This window comes from Diospyros lotus, chromosome 5 (assembly GCF_014633365.1).
Source record: "Diospyros lotus cultivar Yz01 chromosome 5, ASM1463336v1, whole genome shotgun sequence".
Taxonomy (NCBI): Eukaryota; Viridiplantae; Streptophyta; class Magnoliopsida; order Ericales; family Ebenaceae; genus Diospyros; species Diospyros lotus.
The window spans coordinates 39476314-39499903 of record NC_068342.1 but is presented as its reverse complement, the minus strand read 5'-3'; the positions used below and the strand labels follow the sequence as shown (position 1 = coordinate 39499903).

Genomic DNA, 23590 nt, shown 5'->3' with positions numbered 1-23590 from the left:
TAGGAGGACATAGTTTCGGGGTTTACTTAGCTTCTCTAAGAGCAGGTCTTCATTTTCCTTTGTCTAACTTTGGTATGGAGTGGCTTGATTACCATTGTATTGTTTCAACGCAACTTCATCCTAACGGTTGGGCTCAGTTGGTTGGTTTTACTGTTCTTTGCTATATGATCCAAGTACCTCATTCCGTCGAGTTGTTTGGTTGTTTCTATAGGTTGAGAAGGGTAGAACGAATGGGAGTCTTTTTTACACTTCAAAGAATCGTAGGTCTACCCCCCCTCTTCCAAAAGCTTCAAAATAAGGTGGACTTCGAGTCCCGATGGAATGTGATCGAGCCTCCCCCCAGTTGGAAAGTGCCGCTTCGTTGGTGTTGGGATAACGAGCGGGACATCTGGTCAGAGAAGCTTGATGATGTTGGGATTTCTCGGGCTGTCTATCACTGAGTAATTGAGAGATTATGTACTCTTGGCACTTGTAGTCTACTTGACCTGCTTACCCCATAAAACATTGCAGCTACAGGGTGGGGCATTCGGCTCGAGGACATGCCCGGGACCTCCAATCTCGCTTTTGTGCCACCATCGGCTATGCCCGAGGACACCTTTCAGCTTGAGGAGGAAGAGGGCAGCGAGGAAGAGGACGAGGACCCCGAGGAGGAGGAAGAGGAAGGGGAAACTCTTTAAGGTGTATGGTCTTTCTTGAGTGTTCTTCCTCTTAGGGTAGAACCTTAGTGTCGCCAGAGATTGCCTTTTGCTTACTAGTATTAGTCCCTGACTTTTTACTTTAATCTCTTGTTTTGCAGACATGAATCTATTCAGTGAGCAAACGCTTAAGCAATGTGGTAGGAGTTCATGCCCGCCTAGCGAACAAGGCCCACAGGCTCACCCACCAACAACTCCTGACTAGTTACAAGGGCCTCCATCCGGCACGCAAGATCTTAGCCTCCTTCCCCCACCAGCTCCTAACTCATCACGAAGATGCCTTAAAATGAAGAGGTTTGAAATGGGTACTTCATCCAACCTTCCTCGGTTTGAATCTTTTTTAGCCCCTACATTGGATGTACCTATGTTAGACCCTCCTACCCTCGAAGGCGTCTCAAGGGTCCTTCTAATGCCCCTGGCTCTCAAAGGAAGGACGTTGGCAGCTCTCGTTCCCCTTTTTGCAATGAACTCAATCGAATCAGGGAAGAGAGTCGTCAGCTATTTGTCCCTTTTCGCAAGGATCGACGGAAGTTGAAGGCTGAGCTCCCAGATTTTCGGTTGATTCTTCCTCCCATTGCTGAGCCCCGACAGAATTTTGTACCAATCCCGAATCGCACTTAGGTAAGGGGAGACCACTTTCATGTACACCTTGGGCTAATGACACAGACTAGGTAAAGGACCCAAGGGTTGGCGCCAGGATGATATATGCCACTGTGCTCCCTCAAGATGAGCAGGAGTTCTTTGGCGTTTGGCCTAGTGTCGCTAACACTCCCGAACAAAAGATTATCGAGGTGAGTTACCCTTATTGTGTCTGCATATCATAATTTTCTTCTGACTTTATTATTGGTCTTCTAATGCAACATTTGCGCCCAGGGAGTCCAAGGGTTGGTGATTTGCAATGCTATTGGAAGAGCTTACCATCACCGGGCAAAGCAAGAGAAGGTAGAGGCGAGAGAAAATCTAATAAAGTTGAAGGATCGCGAGCGTTCCTACCAAGTGAACCTCAGGAAGATGGGTCATGAGGTGGAGGACATGGGCTCCAATATGAAAGAAGCTCATGCTGAGTCTTCAAGCATGAAGGGGGAAATAGAAGAACTCCGAAGGAATAAGGAGTCACTGATGAAAGATCTCGTAGGAGTCCAGGAAACTCATGAGAACTTGTTGCAAGAACATTCCTTGAGGGTGGATGACCTCGCCCGCCAGAGGAAGCAATATAGGTCGCTCAAAAACCAGCGAAATGAGGAGCTTTCGGTAGCACGAGAAGAGGCTGTGAAGGACTATCGCCTCTCGACGAACTGCCAAGAAAGGAAGATTCGCTATGGGGGTTGCTTAACTAAGTACGGATTTTATCTTGCACGTTCATATGCGGAATCCAAGCGCCTAGGAGAGCAATTTCCTGAGTTGGTCTACACGGATGAGGTGGAAGAGTCTGAGGTTCCGGATTGGCGAAGATATAATGATCCAGATCCCACAAGCCCCAGGACTTACTTGAATGCAAACCTGGTGGATGACTTGGAAAACTTGTCGGGTTTGTGGGAGCCATATGCCTTCTCTTCAGAGGAAGTGGAGATGACTGACGCCCTCCCCACGGTTGATGACACAGCTTTTCCATCTTTGGGTCAGGAAGAAGGTGAAGTCCCATCCATCCTGAGTAGCAGTGCTCCCCCTTGCGCCTCTACCAGCTTTGGCAGGAGGAAGCGGACATGAAGAATATTCCTTTTTTGCTTCTTCTCAACAGAATGTTTTTTTTTTAGTTCACTTGTATAAATAAGATTGACACCTTTGTCTCTTTTCCTTAACAATAGTAGAATTCCACTAGTTTTCTTTATTATCGTTGTCCATCGAAGGTCTTATTTTGACCTTAGGATTTAGGCTCTTTACGTCACAAGGTGGACTAGGGGTATTTAGGCCCTTAGTGGTCCTTTGGTGATTCTTTGACCTTTTGCTATCAGGCTAAGCCAATCAATAGGCTGGCGGGATAGCTTTTGGTCTCACTAGTGATGAGTTGCGTCGAGCGTGTTTACTCTTTCATTGGACCGGGCCACTTGGCTTTGGGGCAGGACAATTACCATAGTCCTCAGGCCTACCGAGTCGTGCTTTTTGCATAGTGTATTACATGGCAGGGTCTTTTGTATCACTGTCGGGTGTAGTAGGATATCCTACTAGCGGGACATTCATTCAGTTGCCACTAGGCTGAATAAGTTATATTGTTTGGATATTTAATTCTCTCACTTCCGGGTAAGACTTGTCTTATTGTTTTGTGAGGAAGCAAAAGTTTTTTTTATGAGGTGAGGACCCGTGGTCAGTCACTCTTTTTATCCTTTGGCTTTGAACAAAACAAAAACAAGACACAAGTATTTTTATGTGATTCGGCCAAATGTGCCTACGTTCACAATCCCTCATCGAGCTCATATTATTATTGCGTTACATGTCAAGGGGAGAGTACAATTTCAAATGATTTGTGCTCCAAGTCTTGCCCATGGTTTCACCCTGGAGCATTTGGAGGATACATGTACTAAGGCCTATCATTTTCTGGATGCGATACGACCCTTCCCAATTAGTTCGAAATTTCCCATCATCTTGAAGTGCATTGGTGATGGTTGACTTTCTGAGGATTAAATCTCCTTCATTCAGGGGTTTGTTCTTTACCCGAGAGTTGTAGTAGTTGGAAATCCTTTTATGGTAGGCAGCGATTTGCACAGCTGCCCTGTCCCTTTGTTCCTCAATAAGATCAAGACTTTCTCTCAATAAATCAGAGTTGTCTGAGCTGCCACATTTCTCAAAAGTATCCAACCGGGGTGATCTGACTAAAATTTCTACCGGAATTAAGGCTTTTGTTCCATACACTAGGTTAAAGGGCGTTTCGCCCATTGAGACCTGGCTGGTTGTTTGGTAAGCCCACAAGACGGTAGGTAATTCATCCACCCATGCTCCCTTTGCACCCTCTAGCTGGGTTTTCAAGCCATGTAAAATTGCTTTGTTGCTGATTTTAGCCTGTCCGTTGGGTTGGGGATATGCCACTGAAGAAATCCTTAACTGAATACCCAGGCCTTCGCAGAAACTTCAAAAGGAATCACAGTCAAACTACCTTCCGTGATCGGTGTTAATGATTCGTGGGACTCCAAATAGGCATATAATGTCTTTCCAAACCATGGCCTCCACCTTTTTTGTAGTGATAGTGGCTAGAGCTTCGGCTTGAATCCACTTGGTGAAGTAATCTGTTGCAACTAGGAGAAATTTCCTTTGACCCGTAGCTTGTGGAAAAGGGCCTAGAATGTCCAAGCCCCATTGAGTGAAGGGAATAGGTTGGAATGTGGGTTGTAATTGCAATATCAAAGCAGATTGAATCGGAGTGTGCCTTTGACATTTATCACATTCCCTGACTTTCTTTAGAGCATCCTGTTGTAATGTGGGCCAAAAGAAACCGACCTTTAGGATTTTGGCTGCAAGGGCCCTTCCCCTAGATGTTCACCGCAGATTCCACTATGAACTTCAGTTAAGGCATACTCGGCCTCTTGAGAACCCAAACATTCGAGGAGCGACATAGTAAAAGCTCGCTTGTAAAGTATTCTATCAATCATTGTGAAACGGGCCCCTCTAACTTTAATTTTCCTGGCCTCCATTGGGTCAGTTGGCAGCTCTCCCATAGTTAGGTATTTGCAAAAGGGGGTTCTCTAGTCATTTCCATTCTCAACACATGCTACCTCTAGTTCTTCTATACTTGGTCGCTGAAGGACTTCCACGAACACTGTTCTTCTAGTGGTTTCTTTAGAGGATGCCAATTTGGATAAAGCATCTGTACGACCATTAAGGGATTTGTTGATCTGCACTAGCTGGAAACTTTCGAACAGTAGTGCAAGGGTCCTGACTTTTTGTAGATACTGTCCCATGACTGGCTCTCTAATTTCGTACTGCCTGTGATATTGCTAGATAATCAACTGAGAATCACTTTGGGTTATCAATTGTGCCACCTCAAGTTTTTGAGCTAACCTTAGACCGGCAATTAGCGCCTCATATTCAGCCACGTTATTTGAGCTAGGAAAAGCGAATCTCAAAGAGTATTCAAGGGGTTCCCCCCAAGCGGGACAAGCACTATTCCAGCCCCACTCCCTTGTGAACTGGCGGCTCGTCAACAAATAGCAATCATTCTGTCCCATTCTCTTCTTTAACTTCCTTAGAGGGAGTACATTCAACAATAAAATCTGTCAATGCTTATCCTTTTATGGCTTACCTAGGCTAAAATTGTATGTCATATTCACTTAGTTCTATGAACCATTTAGTAAGTCAACCCGAACATTCTGGCTTCTGTAGGATATTTCTCATTGGCTGGTTAGTCAGAACAATGATGGAGTGAGCTTGAAAATATGAGCGTAATTTTCTGAAGGCATTCACTAAGGCTAAGGCCACCTTTTCTGTGAAGGGTTACTGCGTCTCCACCCCTTGCAAGACCTTGCTGACATAATAAACCGGATGACCCACTTATCCTTCTTTTCTTATCAACACTGCACTTATGACCTTTTCACTTAAGATATATAATACAAGGATTCCCCTGTTCTAGGCCGCGTGAGAAGGGGAATCTGTTTTAAATACTCTTTTAGATCTTTGAACGACTTCTGACACTAATCTGTCCATTCAAACTCCTTTCTGGCCCTTAGTGTTTGGAGAAATTGAAGGCTTCTCTCGACTGATTTAGACAAAAATCGGCCTAGGGTAATAATTCTTCCCATTAGCTGTTGTACTTCCTTGATAGTCGATGGGGATGTCATGTCAAGTTTGGCTTGTATTTTCTCGGGATTAGCCTCAATTCCCCTTTGTGTAATCATATACTCCAAGAACTTTCCTGATTGGACTCCGAATACTCACTTCATAAGAATTAATCGCATGTTGTATTGTCAGAATATCTCGAACACACGTCAATTTTTCAACATGTGATTCTTTCTCTAGACTTTTTACAATCATATCGTCTACATAAGCCTCCATTGTGTTACCCAACAGGCTTTTGAACACCTTATTCACCATTCGCTGATATGTGGCTCTCGCATTCTTTAGTCCAAAAGGCATGACCCTATAGCAATAAGTTCTTTTTTTTGTGATGAATGAGGTTTTTTCTTGATCTGGTGGATAGATCATGATTTGATGATATCCTGAAAAGGCATCAAGAAAGCTTAACAACTGGTATCCCAATGTCTCATCAACTAATCGATCAATTTTGGGTAGAAGGTACGAGTCCTTTGGGCAGCCTTTATTAAGGTTAGTGAAGTCAACGCATACACGCCACTTTCCATTGGTTTTTTAACCATCACAACATTAGCTAACCAGTCAGGGTATTGCACTTCCCGGAGGAAACCGACATCCAACAGCTTGTCTACTTCTTCTTCTAATGCTTGCAATCTGTTAGGAGCGATGTTTCGCTTCTTTTGTTGAACGGGCTTAAATTGTGGATCAACATTGAGATGATGACAAATTACGTCTAGGCTAATTTCGGGCATATCTACTGGGGTCCAAGTGAATATATCCATATTATCTTTTAAGCACTTCGTAATTTCCCTTTTCGCTTTATCTGGGAGTTGCGAGCCCACATAAGCAAGCTTTTCAGGTTTAGATTCACTCACCTGTACCGCTTCTAACTCTTCAATTGGTTGTGGCTTGTATATTGCTTGCTCGGTGAGTGATTTATGTATGGCCTTGTCATTGATTGATAGGGTTTCCTCCTCCTTTTTCTTCCCTTTTGTGGAAGAGACATAGCAAGTGCGGTCTTTTCTTTGATCTCCACAAATTTAGCCCACCCCTTGGGGCGTGGGGAACTTCATCAACAGGTAACACAATGATACAACTACCCTTATATCATTGAGTAAAAGGCGTCCTAGGATCACATTATAGGCGGCTAAAGAGGCTTTCACCACCATAAAATTGACTAAGCGGGTCACGCTCAAGGGATTGGAGCCTAGCGTGACCGGCAACTGAATCGAACCCGCAACGGGCACTGACTCCCCAGTGAAACTGTATAGCGGGGATGAGACTTTTCTCAACTGGTCATGAGAAATGTGCATATGTTCGAAGCAGTTCCAGTAGATAAGATTGATCGAACTGCCACTGTTAATTAGAATCCTCCCGATAGGGTGTTTTGCAATAACAACTGAGATTACCATTGGGTCATCATGAGGTGTGATCACGTCTCCCTTATTAGCGGAAGTGAAAACAATCGACTCTTCATTATCTTGCACCTCCATCACAGAGTTCACTTGATAAGTTTAACGGGCATAAGCTTTTCGAGAAGAAGAGGAATCCCCTGCCAAGGTCTCACCTCCTGAGATGACATGAATGGCCTGATGCGGAGGCTCATTATCTGGGGGGGTTGCTATTCTGTCATCCTTTCCTACTTCATTTTGCCACGGGTTTTGTCTGTCTTAACCTTCAGGCCTCTCTTCTCTCCTCTGGCGCTCCTGGTCATTTCTTCTTTCACCCCTTACATACCTTTGCAGATGTCCCTCTCGGATGAGTGCCTCAATCTGATTTTTCAGCTCTCTAAAGTGATCAGTAGAGTGGCCCCGAGTTCGATGATATCTGCAGCATTCCTCTTGATTTTTCCCAGCCCTTTTCGGGAGTTGGAGGAGATTTGATCCTTTTATGGGCTGCTAATATAGCTGTCTGGGGATGATTGAGTCTAGTGTAATGATGGAACTGGGGTCTGGCTATATTCGATCTCCTGGCTTGTTCTTTCCGCTGACTTAAGCCATCTTCATTGTCCCCTTTTTTTCTCTTTCTCTCTCCGTCTTCATTTCCTCCCACGGTTCTCATTACTTCTGTATGGAGTATGTACTTATTTGCCCTGACAAACAAGTCAACCAGGGATTTCGGAGGGTCCAAAGACAATGATCGTTGCAAGGAAGTTAGTCGTATTCCTTGGAACATAGCAGATACTGCCATTTCAATTGGTAGATTGCAAATCTCAAGTGTGGCATTTCGGAATCTGTCCACGTAGTGGCGTAGGGTTTCTTTGCTCCCCTGTTGAATGCTAAGAAGATATGTTGCGTCTTTCTTCCTCTGACTGTTGATAATAAATGCTTTAATAAACTCCGTTTTTAATTTACCCAAATGAGGAAATGGACACTTCAGGTAAACAGTTAAACCAGGCCCGAGCATGCCCAACTAGGGTTAATGGAAAGGCCCTTCACATTATCTCGTCGTCCCATCCATGAAGCATCATGAATGACTCATAGTTTTGCACGTGATCATAAGGGTCATCTTTGCTTGAATAAGGGGTTATTTAAGGCATCTTAAACTTTCTCGACAAGGGCTTTTCCATTACCTTTGCTACAAATGGCAGTTTCCCTCGAGATGGTTCATCTGGAACTGCTAATAACTTATTCTGTTGCAGCATTCGCTCAATCATTTTCTTCATGTCAGCTGCTTCTTGAGCACTAAATGTCGTAGGGTTGTCATCAAGCTTGTCCTTCCGTTTGGTTATAGGTTTCGGGGGATTCCGACCTCCTTTCATGGAATGCTGGCCACTATTTCAGAATATCCTCCCCTTTGAGGGCTTCGTCTTTCTTCCCTTCAATGATCCGTCCAGCCTTGATTTCCCCGATTGGGAGAAGTTTAACTATAAGCCCCTCTCAGAGGAGACCTTGGTTGATAATCTCAAGGAGGGGTAGATTGAGCATGGGCTTCGGGAGTCGCCTCTCGATAGGTGCCATTTCCTGGTGCCTCCTGACGAGCCTTATGGGGCGGAGCTGTTTCAGGTATAAACTTTTTTAAAGTGGTCAGGATTGACCCATGAGGAACCAAATCTTGCAAAATTTCAACCATTTCACTAAGAGCCACCATTTCGGCATGTTTTTGTCGTAAGGCCTCATACTCAGCCCAAGGAACCACATATGTGATCTGTATACCTAAATAGGGTCCTGAAATGACATGTGAGGTATTAAGGGGCGGCACTTGAAGTTGAACCCTCAATGGGTGAGGAGGCCCTAGAAAGGGTGGTCGCTGATGAGTGAGGGATGGATGACCCTCACGAGGGGACTAATGGGTGAGGGGTGGCTGGCTTCCATGGATGAGAGGCAGCTGGCCTTCATGGGTGAGGGGTGGCTGGCCTCCATGGATGAGGGGCAGCTGGCCCTCATGAGTGGGCTGATGCTGTTCTTCCACACGAGAGAGGGTCTTTCGTCAGGGCGATTGGGCGCCACGAGAGAGAGTCTGACGATTGCTTTGAGTCTGTGCCATGACGAGGGAGTTGTTCTGTAGCTTTTTGTTCGATTTCCCACAGACGGTCAATTGTTGTTGCACGATTACAATAATAAATTTGTAGATGAGAAATTGTTGATGGATAACCCACGTATGGCTTATCTGAGCGATGGATAACTCACTCGGGGGATGGATGACTCTCTCGGGGTGGAGCGACAGCAATGGATGACTCTCTTAAGGGAGCGACAATGATGGATGACCTGCTGGAAAGAAAATTGGTTAGGGGCGCGGATAAGAATCCCCGCACGGACCCTCTAATTCTTAAGTCAGACTCTCATAGAAATGAAATGCTTGAAGACAAAAGGTAAGTGAGAGATTGCATACCGAATGAGGGGAAGAGACCCCCCATTTATAGCGATGGGAGGGGCATCCATGTGTCGAGTGGCCCATTCTGTTCGGCAAGAATCTCGGAGGGGCTTTGATCGAGTCACATGGGGGCAGTTTTGGCTGAATATCTCTGAGTTGTTGGCACGAGAGTTTAGACATGTAGGCACTCGACCACAATCGTGCTACTTTGGATGACTCACTCGGGAGTGTGCGAGGGTGCAGGCAATAACACGGGTGCGAGGGTGCACAGGGCTGCGCGTGCGGACCTGCTGTGGGTGGCAACACGCTAAGGCGTGGCACCCCGAGTGGTAGTCACTGGGGGGTGCCTTACCCTCGAGTGACCCCCACTCGAGGGTACCTTACCCCCAAGTGCCCCCACTCGGGGGCGGGGCTTTGCGTGGGGGTGCCCCCCACCAGTCTGCCGCGTGGTGAGTTGCCAGGCGCGGGGGGCCGCGCCTTGTCTGCGCTTGCCAAGTGGCACTCGGGGGTGGCAGCCCCCTGAGTGGCCTCCCAGGCCACCCATGGCTAGCTTGCCACATGGCGCTTCCTCGGGCCATCACGTAGCATTTCTTCCTCTTCACTATTTTTTATTTAGTCCAATATTTTGTCAAGCATAACAGATATAATTTTTTGAGCAGTAGTTTTATGGATCTCATGCCCTATGCATTGTTTTTGAATAATGTTGAATTCATCATCCAAGTTTTGTTGTAGTAATAAGTTTGGAAATAGAATTTGCAAATAGTAGCAGAATATTTCTGTATTCCGACATTCAGTTTTATTCTGACATCTGAATTACAGTGGCTAACTGACAATAGATTTATATACTTTGGCATTTCATTGTTCTGTTGGTGATTCATTTCTGACTGAAGTTGAATTGCATGGACATTAGGAATGTTCATCTTTATCTTGTTTTTCCTCTTCTTCTTTTTTTTGTGCATAATGTGTTATGCAAACTGCTTTCTTGTTATGTCCATGCAAAGAAGTAGATCTGCTAGTGCTAGATGGACATTAGGAATTACTTTGACTGAATAATTGAAGTCATTATCAGAATTTCTCTCTACACTTAAGAATACATGAATGTGGTTGCATTGTTCTAAGTACCTGTTTTCTTTGGTGGTTATTCTCATTTTGGTATCTGTGATAGGCTAGAGGGCAATTATTTCTTTGCTCGTGGAGATATCCTCTTTGTTCTTCCCCCTCCCAAGCTTAATTTTGAATGCACTGTAAATGATCTATAGATTTCTTTTCTGTGCTTTCCTGCTGATATGGGATTATTGTTAAGAAGCAGCCAATTAGTCCATTAATTGAGAAAGCTCCCAATACTTTGTGCTAGTTAAGTTTTGATTACATCAAAGTCTTTAAACAGGAGTCACACTGGTTAACTTGTGTCTTCATTTTCTGGTCTTGTGTGTTAATACTTGTGTTACTGTTCTTTCTGTTTTGCTAAAACTCTGTTATTTCCTAACTAGTTGCCTCTGTGTATAACCTATGAATGTTCGAAATGCTAGATTAACTGGTCTTCTGGCTACCTTTTGTAGGGAGTTCCTTTCGGGTAGTTAGTTAAAGTTCACATTACAGCACATGAAGGGTGCTGTGAGGATCTGACTATGGTAGCAAACAAATTATCCACGCTGCCGCCACATTGACTGAAATCACCATTGCGCTGTTTCCTCCCCTTCAATGCCACATACAACCCTGTAACTGTTGAATTTTGCTTTCCTAAGTCAGGTGCTTGTCAGGATCCTGGACCTGACAATGTAAATTCTCAGCCAACGATGAGAATTAGGGTGGAAGTGGCGAGAGTCAAGGCAGAATATAGGGAGAATTGAGAGGACATGAGAGAGAGAGAGAGACAGAGACATATAATTCTGAGAGAGAAAGATTGGAGAGAGAATTCAGAAACTGAAATTCAGTAATTCATTTAATAAGTCTCCGAACAGATTTTTTAGCTTTATATAGCTAACTAATCAACAGTTACAAATCAGTTACAAGTTGTAACTGATCCTCTACTAAATTATTATGCTACAGCTGTTGTGCAAATTAAATTGCTACATCCTACTGAAGCCCTAGGAACCTGATAGTGCTTCATGTCTGATAGTTTGGAGTGATAGATTGGCAGGCTTTAGTAGGGAGGTTCTTGGATTCCAATGGGAGTGGACAAAACAGTGATGGGTTCACTGAAAAAATTTGATTGAATTACCGAAATGTAAAGAAGAGACTGCTGGATTTCCACTCAATTTCTGCCTACCTCTCTCTCTCTTTTTCCTCCTATTTATAGGTTGTTACGCACATGCTGATTGTTACACAAGCCAGCTATATTTATATTCTACCCTTGGTGCTAGCTCTTTTTTCTATTTTACCCTTGGTGCACATGCTGGCTGTTATGCAAGCTCAGCCGTGTTACTATTCTGCCCATGGTTCTTGAAGCGTCTCTGGTAGGTCTGTTGCACCGAACGCCTATCATCACTCCCCTCCCCAACTTTCACCTTGTCCTTAAGGTGAAATGGGGGGAATTTCTGTTGAATACTGTTGTAGGGTTCCCATCCAATGGAGAGGTGGGGTAAACCTCTCCATTGGATTAGAACATCGAAACCACGCAGGCTATTACCCATTCCCGGTTGAACTCCCAGCACTGCCTCCGGTTCAACCAGCATCTCCAAGTTGGCACTCAGCTGACTGAGAATGTCTACACTGGCCTTCAACGCCCTTTTTGCCTCACGTAGCTGTGACACATGGAAGACGGGGTGGATATTGCAATGTGACTGCAGCATTAATTTGTAGGTTACAGGCCCGATCTTCTTTTCAACTACAAATGGTCCATAGAATCTAGGAGCCAATTTCTCATTTGGACGAGTAGCCAATGTCTTTTGGCGATAAGGCCTTAGCTTTAGATAGACTAAGTCTCCAACCTCGAACTTCACATCCCTTCTTTTCTTGTTTGCCCCCTTCTTCATAGCAGCTTGTGCCCTTAACATCTGGGCTTTAAGTTCTTCCAGAATTTGATCTCTTTCCATCAGCTGTTGTTCAACTGCAGAAACGGGAGTAAATCCCTTTTCAAACCTCAATAATGCTGGTGGTTCCCGCCCATACACTGTTTGGAATAGAGTTAGCCTTAAAGCCGTGTGGTATGAAGTGTTGTACCACAATTCAACCCATGGCAGCCACGTGTACCATGCTTTAGGTTTGGAGGAAGCAAAACAACGTAGGTATGTTTCCAGGGTTCTATTAAGAACCTCTTTTTGGCCATCTGTTTGTGGGTGGTATGTAGTGCTACGGTTGAGTTTTGTGCCATGGAGGCGAAACAATTCCTCCCAAAAACTGCTCATGAAGATCTTGTCTCTATTCGAGACAATGGAGTGAGACATGCCGTGAAGCCTCATAACTTCTTTAATAAAAATCCCTGCCACCCCTCTTGTTGTAAATGGATGTTTCAGCCCAATAAAATATCCATATTTACTGAGTCTATCCACCACCCCCAAGATTGAGTCCATATTGCCCGACCTTGGTAAGCCTTTGATGAAATCCATGGCAATGTCTTCCCAAATTTGATTTAGGATAGGAAGGGGCTATAAAAGTCCTCCCGATGTTAGGGCCAAGTACTTGTTTTGCTAACAAACACCATAATTACTCACATACCAGTGGACGTCTTGTTTCATTCCAGGCCAATAGACATTAATTACAATCCTTTTATAGGTTTTAAAAAATCCCGAGTGCCCGCCCACACTCACATCGTGGCCATCATGAAGTAGTAGAGGAATGAGAGAAGAACCCTTTGTTAAGAACAACCACCCTTTGTAAATGAGCTGGTTGTTCACCATTTGAAAGTTGGGTCGGGAGGAAGGGTCACGCTAGAGGTCCTTGACAACCCTTTGCAGTTGTTCATCTGCTTCTACTTCGCGGGTTAGTTGATCAAGTTTAATCACTTTAGGAATGGTTATAGCTAATAGGGCTGCAAAGTGGCTGATTCTGGAAAGGCCATCTGCCACTTTATTTTCCAATCCTGGCTGGCATTGAATCCCAAACTAAAACCCCATTAATTTCAGCATCCATTTCTGATATTCTGGGCTCACTAGCCGTTACTCCATCAGAAATTTGAGGCTCTTTTGGTCAATTTGAATCACAAATTTCCTACCCAAAAAGTAATGTCTCCATTTTTGTACCGCAAAAACGATGGCCATCAGCTCTATTTCATAAACAAATTTCCTTCTGCCCAATTGATTAAAAGCATGGCTGAAATATGCAATAGGTCTGTGCTCTTGCATTAATACCACTCCCATACCTTGCCTCAACGCATCTGATTCCACCACAAAAGTCTTGCCAAAGTCAGGCAAGGCTAAGACGGGTAGAGACTAATATATTTGAATAGCAATTGCACCAATACCCAAGAGGGGGGTGAATTGGGTTGTTTAAAAAATTAATTGAACTTGAAAATATTTTTGATGAAGAATGAGATTTTAGTGTAAGTGAGGATGATTGAAATGCTTAGAACAATAAATGAAACAAAGACCACAAACAAAGGAGGGACACGATGATATATAGCTATTCAATTTAAACCAAGCTTAATCCACTACCTTAACTCCTCACTAAGGATTTTTCAAGCAATTCAATATAATCCTCCTATCACTTCGGATAGGCCCTCTAGCAACAAGCTAAGTATTGTAACCCTTTACTTCAATAAGCAAGTCCTCTAGCACAACAAGCTAAGTAATGCACAAAATGATACAAGATAAGAGAGGATCTAAGAGTTAACACTCTTAGTTACAAATTCAAGGCTTGAAATTAAAATTACAAAGATAAAAACAATGCCTTGGAGAGGAATAAATTCAACAATGAAGCACACAAATGGATGAGCACTTGGAAGCTTGCAATATGATCACTTGGCCCTTAGATTCAACCATTTGATCTCTATTTATAGAGCTTGAAGTCCCATTTGAAGAATCTTGCCGTTGGTAGTGGAAGGAGGCAATCGGAATAGTGGAGAAACTAGTCGTTAGACTTGTCAAACAAAAGAAATTGTTGACAAATTAAGATAGTTAGTCGACAGATATAAGAAAAATTCAAAAGTTAGTCGACAGATGTACTATTAATTGTCGACAGATGCTTTCCCATCAATCGACTGATGCATGTTAAATCTCAAACATGCATTCTGTTAGTCGACAGATCCAAGGAGGTTAGTCAATAGATCAAGGAAAAACTTCAAAAGATTATAAACTATCATTCTATTAGTCGACAGATTGCTTAAGGATAGTCGACAGATCAAAAGAAAATTTTAGTATAGTCTACAAATGATTTTGCCTTAAGAAAACTCTTTCATATTTCTCCTAAGAGGTTTGATTAGAGAGATGTTTCACTTTGTTTTTCCAATCTCCTTATGATATTCATTTAGGCTTTGAATGTTCATTTTATCAATTTGAAATTGATTTTTGTTTGAGAGCTATTAACTTGAGAAATTGAGAAAAACTTACTTGGAATATTTTCATTATCAAAACCTCAATTCCAAAAGTAAAATATCAGAGACACCATTGCAGCCTTAAGACGTTGGAAGGTTTGCTTTGCTGCATTGTCTCAGAAAAATTGTTCTTCCGTAGTCTCTCTATGAAGGGCCATGCCAATTTACGATAATCTCTTACAAATCTCCTATAATACCCCGTGAGTCCAAAAAACCCTCTCAACTCCTTTAATGTTATAGGGGTGGGCCAATCCAACATTGCTTGCACCTTGTTGCGATCAACGGATACACCCTGTTGAGATATAATGTGGCCCAAATACTCAACCTCCAGCTAACCAAATAAACACTTCTTCCTGTTAGTGAACAATTGATTTTTTGCCAACACTTTCAAAACACAATGCAGGTGTTATACATGCTCTGCTCAAAATTTTTGCTAAAAACCAATATGCCGTCAAAATATACCAACACAAAATGCCTCAATTGCTCTCTGAATATATCATTCATCAGCGATTGGAAGGTGGTTGGCGCGTTCGTCAACTCGAAAGGCATGACGAGAAATTTGTAGTGGCCTTCATGCATCCTGAAAGCTGTTTTCGGAACATCTTTTGCTTTAACCCAAGTCTGATGATAACCCGATTTTAGATCAAGTATGGAAAAAATCGTGGCCCCATGTAGCTCATCAAGAAGCTCTTCGATTATTAGAATTGGGAATTTGTCGGGTACAATCACCTTGTTCAAAGCCTTGTAATCCACACAAAAACACCACCCCCATCCTTCTTTTTAACCAGCAACACCGGGCTAGAAAAAGGGTTGGAGCTCGGTTGTATAATCCCTGTTGCTAACATTTCCCGTACCATTTTCTCTATTTCATTTTTTGGAGGTAAGGGTAGCGATTGGGCCGAACACTGATCGAAGCAGTCCCTAGCAGCAGATTGATTGCGTGGTCCCTTTTTCTGGAAAGAGGTAGCTTCTCTGGATTTGCAAACACTCTCTAAAATTCAGCCAACACCCCTTCAAGGAACAATGGAGTTTCCACTTGGAGCTCATTGAATTTTGCAACCATCATTCCCAATTCCAACAGCATCCCCTCTCCATTTTCCTTAAAGGCCTTCATCATAACCTTCAAGGAGACCATGATCTTGCTCAAGCTAGGGTCTTCCTGTAATGTTACGGCCATCCCTCCCACCTAAAATTTCATAGTTAAGGTCTTCCAATCTACATTCATCTTTCCCACAACAGCAAGCCATTTCATCCCAAGTATTACATTCGAACAACCCAACTCAAGGAGTAGGAAATCTTCCACAACTTGTAGATTTTGGAGGGTAAGCTTCACCCCTTTGCAAATTCTAGCCCCTTGCATTGTCATTCATGTCCCCATTATCACCCCATATCCTATTGTTTCCATCCTTGGCAATCCCAACTATTGCACTAGCTTGGTTGCTATGAAATTATGTGTTGCTCCTCCGTTAATAAGAACCACTACTGGCTACCCCTCTATGTCCCCTTTTAGTTTCATTGTTTGTGGCGTAGTCAATCCATCAACGAAGTTAATTGAGAGTTCAATGACCTCACCCCCTTGCACCAACTCCCCTTTTTCTGCCACCAACGTTTCCTCCTCAATTCCCACTTCTCCTATCTCTTTATCTAGATCATCATTACTTGTAGTTCTTTGTTTTTACACTTGTGACCTATTGAATACTTCTCATCACAAAGGAAACATAGGCCCTTCTTGCACTTAGCTCTCCATTCGGCTTCACTAAGACGCTTAAAGGGGGGGTTTCCTACGCCTTCGGTGCTCCGGAGGCCTAGGACCCAGTGAAGACGAAATTTTGGGAAGGAAATTTGGGCTCGTTCCAGGTGGAGCAAAAAAACGGGTTGGGATGTTCTTACTCTTAGCTGGCCTGGAAGCCTGGAAGAGACATAACTGTTTTGGAGTGCCATGTTTTTATCTTCAATATGTTGGGCCATTATCATAATTTGCTCCAACCCTTTGGGTTGTAGTACCCAAATCTCGGCCAATATCTCAAGCTTGAGTCCGTTGATGAAATGGCCTTCCAAAAATGCATCGGAAACATCCACAATCGACATAGCCAATGTCTCAAATAGAAGGTGGTACTCCCTAATGGACCCTTCTTGCCAGAGGGACAAAAAGCGCTCCTCCAACGTTCCTTCTTGGGTGGAACGAAACCGGTTTCGGATCCCTTGCTTGAGTTCTTCCCAACTCCTGAGTTCTTCCCAACTCCTGACACCTTTCCTCCGGGTCTCCTATTGGAACCATTCAAGTGCACCGGCTTCGAAACACAAAGCAGTCGTCTCCACCTTCTCCTCCTCTGTCAACTGATTTACTGTAAAATACCGCTTAGCATGGAAAATCCATTCGCCTGGATTCTCCCCCTCAAATATCGCCATCTCCAACCTCCTACAGTGAACCTCCATTCGCCAACTTCTTCCAAAGCCTCCCACAAACTCCTTGCTAATTACAACTCCCAGTGATACCCTAGAATTTCGATGGTCACTCCAACTCCTTCCCCTTGTTCATCCTTTCCCATTCTTGTTCCTCCCATCTACTTCTCATGTATGTGAACTAATCCAATATAAGTGCAACATTCTTCTTTGTTGATGTTGCATTTGTCCCACATCGCCAAGTTATTGAGCTATTATGTTGTTTATATGTGGTTTGGGTATCTTCCTCCTCTAAGCTAGCTTTTAGGAATGAGTTCTACCCAGACCCATTTGACATTCTCCATCGTCTGCACCTCCCCTCTCATGGCTTCAACTAATGAGCGTTTGAGAGGCCCAGACTCTCCTGAATTTTCACTCAATTTCTACCTACCTCTCTCTCTCTTTTTCCTCCTATTTATAGGTTGTTACGCACATGCTGGTCGTTACACAAGCCAGCTATATTTCTTTTCTACCCTTGGTGCTAGCTCTTTTTTCTATTCTACCCTTGGGTGCACATGCTAGCTGTTATGCAAGCTCAGCTGTGTTACCAAAGGCGAATCTGGGGGAGGGCTCAACTGGGCTTTAGGCCTCCCCCATATCCATTTGAACATTTGATTTCCTTAACAACTTGCCATTGAGGGACCTAATTTCCTTAACATTTGATTTCTAAATCCATATAAATTAATTTTTTTTTTAGTTTTTGAATTGTCAGCCCATATTCTTTTTAACCAGCCCGTATTCCTCAAGCCTTAATTCAAATATGCTACCTCAAACCAAGCTCATAATCTGGCCCAAATCAATTTTTTTTTTTTTTGTTATATATGAATTCATTACATTGAGTTTATTAATTTTCAGCTCTTGCATTCTAAATTCTTAGATTCCAGCCCCTATATTTTAAATTTCTGGATTCGCCCCCATATGTTACTATTCTGCCCATGGTTCTTGAAGCGTCTCTAGTAGGCTCGCTGCACTAGACACCTATCATCAGAACTATCAGATATATGATTAAGGCCAAATTTTCCCTTTAAGATGAAGGTTTCTAAAGAGAGTGAGGAAGATGGATATCTCAGAGGAATTAGATTCCTAGAGAGAAAGAAAGGAATTCTTAAGGTAATGTATTGCACGAAGCATGCTTGATTAAGTCAAGTCCATGCTGCTAGTGGTGGTTAAGTTGCATCAAGGTTTTGTTTGAGTTACCCTCAATCAGTGATACAAAGAAGATTCTAGTGAGGGAGTGGATATTGATGGGGAACTTATGATGCTAGTATAGTTCTATTAGATAGTTTTCTAACAATGAAGGCAAAGTACACTTGGGTTTGGATAGGGGCTAGCAGGCACTTTAGTGGCACTCAATTTTTCAAGCCATGAGCAAGTAATATGGGCAAAAATCCTAGAGGTTGATGAATATCATTAGCTGGAGACAGTTTCCAAATTGTTTTTGTTGTTTACCCATAAAGGAATCTGACGCCGCGTGTAGTGGTGTGTAAAGAAAACACACAAAGAAACCCTTGAAACTGTTGGTGGAAGATAAGGAAGATAAAGTTAGGGCTGGTTCGTGGTAAGGAATAAACCAGAGATACCAGATAATCTCATTCATCTCTTCCTTATCTCTTGTTGATAATAATCTGTTTCAGTTTATAGTTAATTATCTGTTTAAGTTTGATTATTTAATTTGCTTTTGTTGTAATCTAGAGCTATAAATTAGGAGTTATCTAAGAGCTGTAAATTAGGAGATATTTTAGGAGTTAGAGTTGAAGTAGAATTAGTAACAAGTTAGGAAACTTGTGTGCTTATACTCAAGGAATAAACTGAGAATGTAGAGGTAGAATTCATTTTAATCTACCTGATTTTATCAGAAACAATAAGTTTCAAGTACCCTTGAGAGAACAAACTTCAACGACCAAAGCTGGACTCTTAACTAGGCGCAGGAACCGAAGCTGCTTGTTGGAAAAAATCGAACTGGTTTGTTGGAATTTATTGAATAAAAAAAACTGATTACAACCCCTACCTTCTAGGTATATTTATAGAGTTTGGCTAATCTATTTAATACTTGTAAACAAAATCTAACTAGAATCCTAATAGAAATAAAACCCTAATCAAATATGAAGTATAATCAAGTTTTGCTACTGTTCTGGCGCTACTATTTTGGTGCTACTGTTTAGGCCAATTCTAGGCTACCTGATTTGGGTTGGGTCGATTATGGGCCGAGTCTTGATCAATAACCGCATCATTCACCTCCACTTGAGAAGAATTCGTCCTCGTATTATGATTTGGGTATGACAACTCAACATTTGACAAATATAAAGAAAGATCAACAACATTGAATGTTTTGGAAATACCCATATGATTAGGCAAATCCACAACACAAGCATTGTCATTAACCTTCTTTGTAATCTTGTAAGGACAATATTTCTTTGGCTTGAGCTTGTTTTGCTTTCCTGCTAGAATTTATTCATTCTTCAACAATATCACAACTTTATCTCCAACCTCGAATACCTTGTGCTTCCTATGCTTGTCAGTTGCCGCATTGTACTTCTCATTCGCCTTGTGTAACTTTTGCTTGACATCCTCTTGAACCGCTTGAACTTGCTCAGCTAAGTCACTAGCTGCAACACTAAAACCTAGTACCTTTGGCAACTTTACCAAATCCAATGCATGATTAGAAACTTTCATGTATATGATGGAAAATGGTGATCTTCCTATTGAGCTATGCACGACGTTGTTGTAGGCAAACTCCTCAAGAACCACATCGTGAAATTCCTCCAACAATCCCTGCATCTCCACTGGAATTTGATTCACCTTCAGTGACTCACTCACGCTCTCCCCCTTTACAACTAACAAGTGAACCTCTCAGATATCCTTACACTCCATCACAAACTCGGAGTGTTTGTGTGATGGTAAGAAAATTCCTTCTCTCCACTTTAGAAGCTTTGATTTGGTTCTTTTCCACTATGTGTAACAAAGTATAACGCACACCCTCTTTCTCAAGCTGATATGTGTTCTTCCTACCCGAGTGCTTAGCATTCACATCAAATTGCCAAGACCTCCCAAATAAAATATGACAAGCATCAAGGTTGTTAAAATCAGGATTTTAAGTGGGATTGACAAAGGGTCCATAAAATCGTATCGTAAAATCGTAAGATTTTAGAGATAATTAAAAATACCCTTTAATTTTTGTAAATATATGTTTATAATAACATAATTTTGTAGAAAATGAATTAATATCATTTAATAACCTAATTATTCCTTATTATAATTCAAAAGATGATATTTCCAAAATATAGCTCAAAAACTAGCAGGTTGGTATAGGCAATTTAAAGGCAAAATATAGGTAATTTAGAGGTAAAATATAGCTTAAAATTCTTTAGAGGATGCTTCCAACGTCTTCCATTAGATTTAGATTGCAATTTTTTCTTGATTTAACATTGATTAAATCAAGTAATATCCCGATTTGGAGTTGGGTGGTCCATTAATTAATTACTTGTTTGTCTTGATTTACTTATGCAATCAATGTTAAATCAAGTAAAAATTATAATTTAAATCAAGTAAATTGGAACTTATGCAATTAATGTTAGATGCTATGTGACATTGGAACTTATGCAATCAATGTTAAATCAAGTTCCAATTTAGAGGCAAAATATAACAATTCATTGCATAAGTTCCAATGTCAGATGCTATGTGACATTGAGACGTTGGAAGCATCCTCTAAATTATAACTTAAATCAATGGAGGTATTTGAATCGTAAAATCGTTTGGGAATTTCTGAAGCGTAAAATCGTAAAATCGTACATGTAAAATCGAGATTTTATAGGATTTTATCCTAAATTGGATTTTACATAGGATTTGAATCGTTTGGGGGTCTTCGAATCGTAAAATCGTACGCATAAAATCAGAATTTTAACAACAATGACAAGCATCCATATCAACAATATCACAATAAACTTCGTCAGAGTACTTATCAATAGAGAAAGACACCCTACAACATTCATCCACACATATGCCACCAACTTCTTTGATCCATCTAATCATGTAAGGGTTTGGATGTTTTTCAGGAGTTAGTTGCATCTTCGCCACCACATCTCTTCCTATAATGTTCTCCTAACTTCCACTATCAATAATCAGTTCAAAGATTTTTTCTTTCACCGTACACCTTGTGCAGAAAAGCTTTTGGCACTGAGTAGTATCTTCATTTTTTTGAGATAGCATTATCTTGCTCACTACATAGGTACACTCTCCATGTCCATACTCTTTTTCATCATCCTCCCCATCAGGCCTGCAATATTATACTTCCTCTTTAGCAACATCTTCCTCCTCCATTTCTATAATATTAGCTGATTTTCTCCTTGGGTAATTGCTAGACCAGTGCCCAACCTCATTGCACTTGAAACACTTTAAGAGAATAGGCTTTGCATAAGGGTTATTGGATTTTGGAAGATTAGAAATAGTACCTTGACTGTTTTCCTCTGTTGTAGCCTTATTAGGATTGATTGTATTAGGTGGATTGAAAGGTTGCACTCCTTGAACCGACTTGCCTCTATCAAAAGCTGCTTGTTTGTTGTTATTCCCACTATACTAGCGATAGTTGTCATTACGAGTTTTCTCACTCAACATTATCTCAGCCTTTAAAGCCAAGTTCCTTGCTTCTGCCACACTCATAACCATCTTAACCCCAATTTTATCACAAATAACATGCTTCAACTCATTCAAATAACGACCTGCTTGTTGATTGTCACTTTTTGACAATTTGTTTCTCTCCGCCAATCTTAGAAACTTAGAGGTATACTCATTCACACTCCTCATTTCTTGTGCACATCTTTGATAAGCTTCAAACATATATTGTTCATACTCAAGGGGTAAAAACCTACCTCTTAACAGCTATTTCATTCATCTCCATGTTTGAATTGGATGTCGGCCTTCCCTCAATCTCATCTATGTCAATCGCTCCCACCAAACAAATGCACCCCCCTTCAATCTGTAAGCCACTAACTTGACTTGTCGTTCATCTGGGATCTTCATGTATTCGAAAAATCGATCAACCTCTATGATCCAATCCAAGAACCCCTCAATATCAATATCTCCACTACAGTAGGAATATCAACCTTTAGTTTATACTCATTGTTATCCCAATGGTTGTGCTGATGCGCATTCCTCCTAACCCTTCTTCCACCAAGATTAGCTATTGCTCGACCAAGATCATCCTCTTCATCGCTATCTTCAATCATTGGTCTTCTAGGATTAACAAGGACATGATTAATGGGTAGTCTTCCCGCTCCGGCTTGATTCACCCCATTATTCAGGTTCTTATCAACATCAACTTGTAGTAAGGTGCCCAATTGGTTGCTGATTTGCTCCAATTGTTGCTAGATGGTACAAGTTACTTCCCGTTATTCTTCGATTGCTCTTCAAACCGTGGACAACCCCTAATCACCGTCACGAGACTGGTTGCTACCGTTACCTTCAAGATTGGCCATCTAATTGGTTGATTAACCGTTCTGATACCACCTGACGCAACGTGTAACGCGTGTGTAAAGAAAACACACAAAGAAACCCTTGAAACAATAAGTTTCAAGTACCCTTGAGAGAACAAACTTCAACGATCAAAGCTGAACTCTCAACTAGGCGCAAGAACCGAAACTGCTTGCTGGAAAAAACCAAACTGGTTTGCTGGAATTTATTAAATAAAAAAAGCTGATTACAACCCCTAACTTCTAGGTATATTTATAGAGTTTGGCTAATCCATTTAATACTTATAAACAAAATCCAACTAGAATCCTAATAGAAATAAAACCCTAATTAAACATGAAGTAGAGTTCTAAAACTTATGAAGTTTTGCTACTATTCCAGTGCAACTCTTTGGGCCGGTTCTGGACTGCCTGATTTGAGTTGGGTCGGCCTTGTGTCGTGTCTTGATCGGTGACCTCATCAGAATCAGTTAACTGTTTTTGTGCCTTTATCACTGGAGGCTCAAGCATAGGCTTTTTAACTTAATGTTTTCTCATGTGAATGTTTTGTCTCCAGCTATTGGGCATCCCATTTTGGTATCAGTTTAAGATGCGTGTATGCCTGTAAGAACTCTGTATATTAATGAGTGGGAAAGGCCTAGGTATTCGTGCAAATAAGTATAGTCATAATAATTGCAGAAGCTATCAAAATGGAAGAATTTATGGCAATAATTGTAAGTGTAGCCAGTATAATCATTTTCTTGTCAACCATTTCACACTGATGCTTCAGTTGGCTATGCTCGAAGTTAGAATGTTATTCCAAAATTTTGGTACGTTATCTATTTTGAGTACTTCCAGTTTTGAAGTTTCTTCCATTCCTACGATTGGTTATTAGGAAATGTGTGATTTTTACTTTTGCCTAAACCCTGGCTTTCTTTTTCATTAATCTCTTACTGAACTTCTATTCAGTGGTTTTATCATTCACAACCCCC

The 23590-nt window shown here is 41.8% G+C and overlaps 1 protein-coding gene across 9 annotated transcripts in view; it reads left to right on the top strand.

Moving 5' to 3' along the window:
• Window positions 1–23590, top strand: part of LOC127802054 (protein DWD HYPERSENSITIVE TO UV-B 1) — a 60820-nt gene that overhangs the window by 18841 nt on the left and 18389 nt on the right. The gene's annotated exons all lie outside the window — the stretch shown is intronic.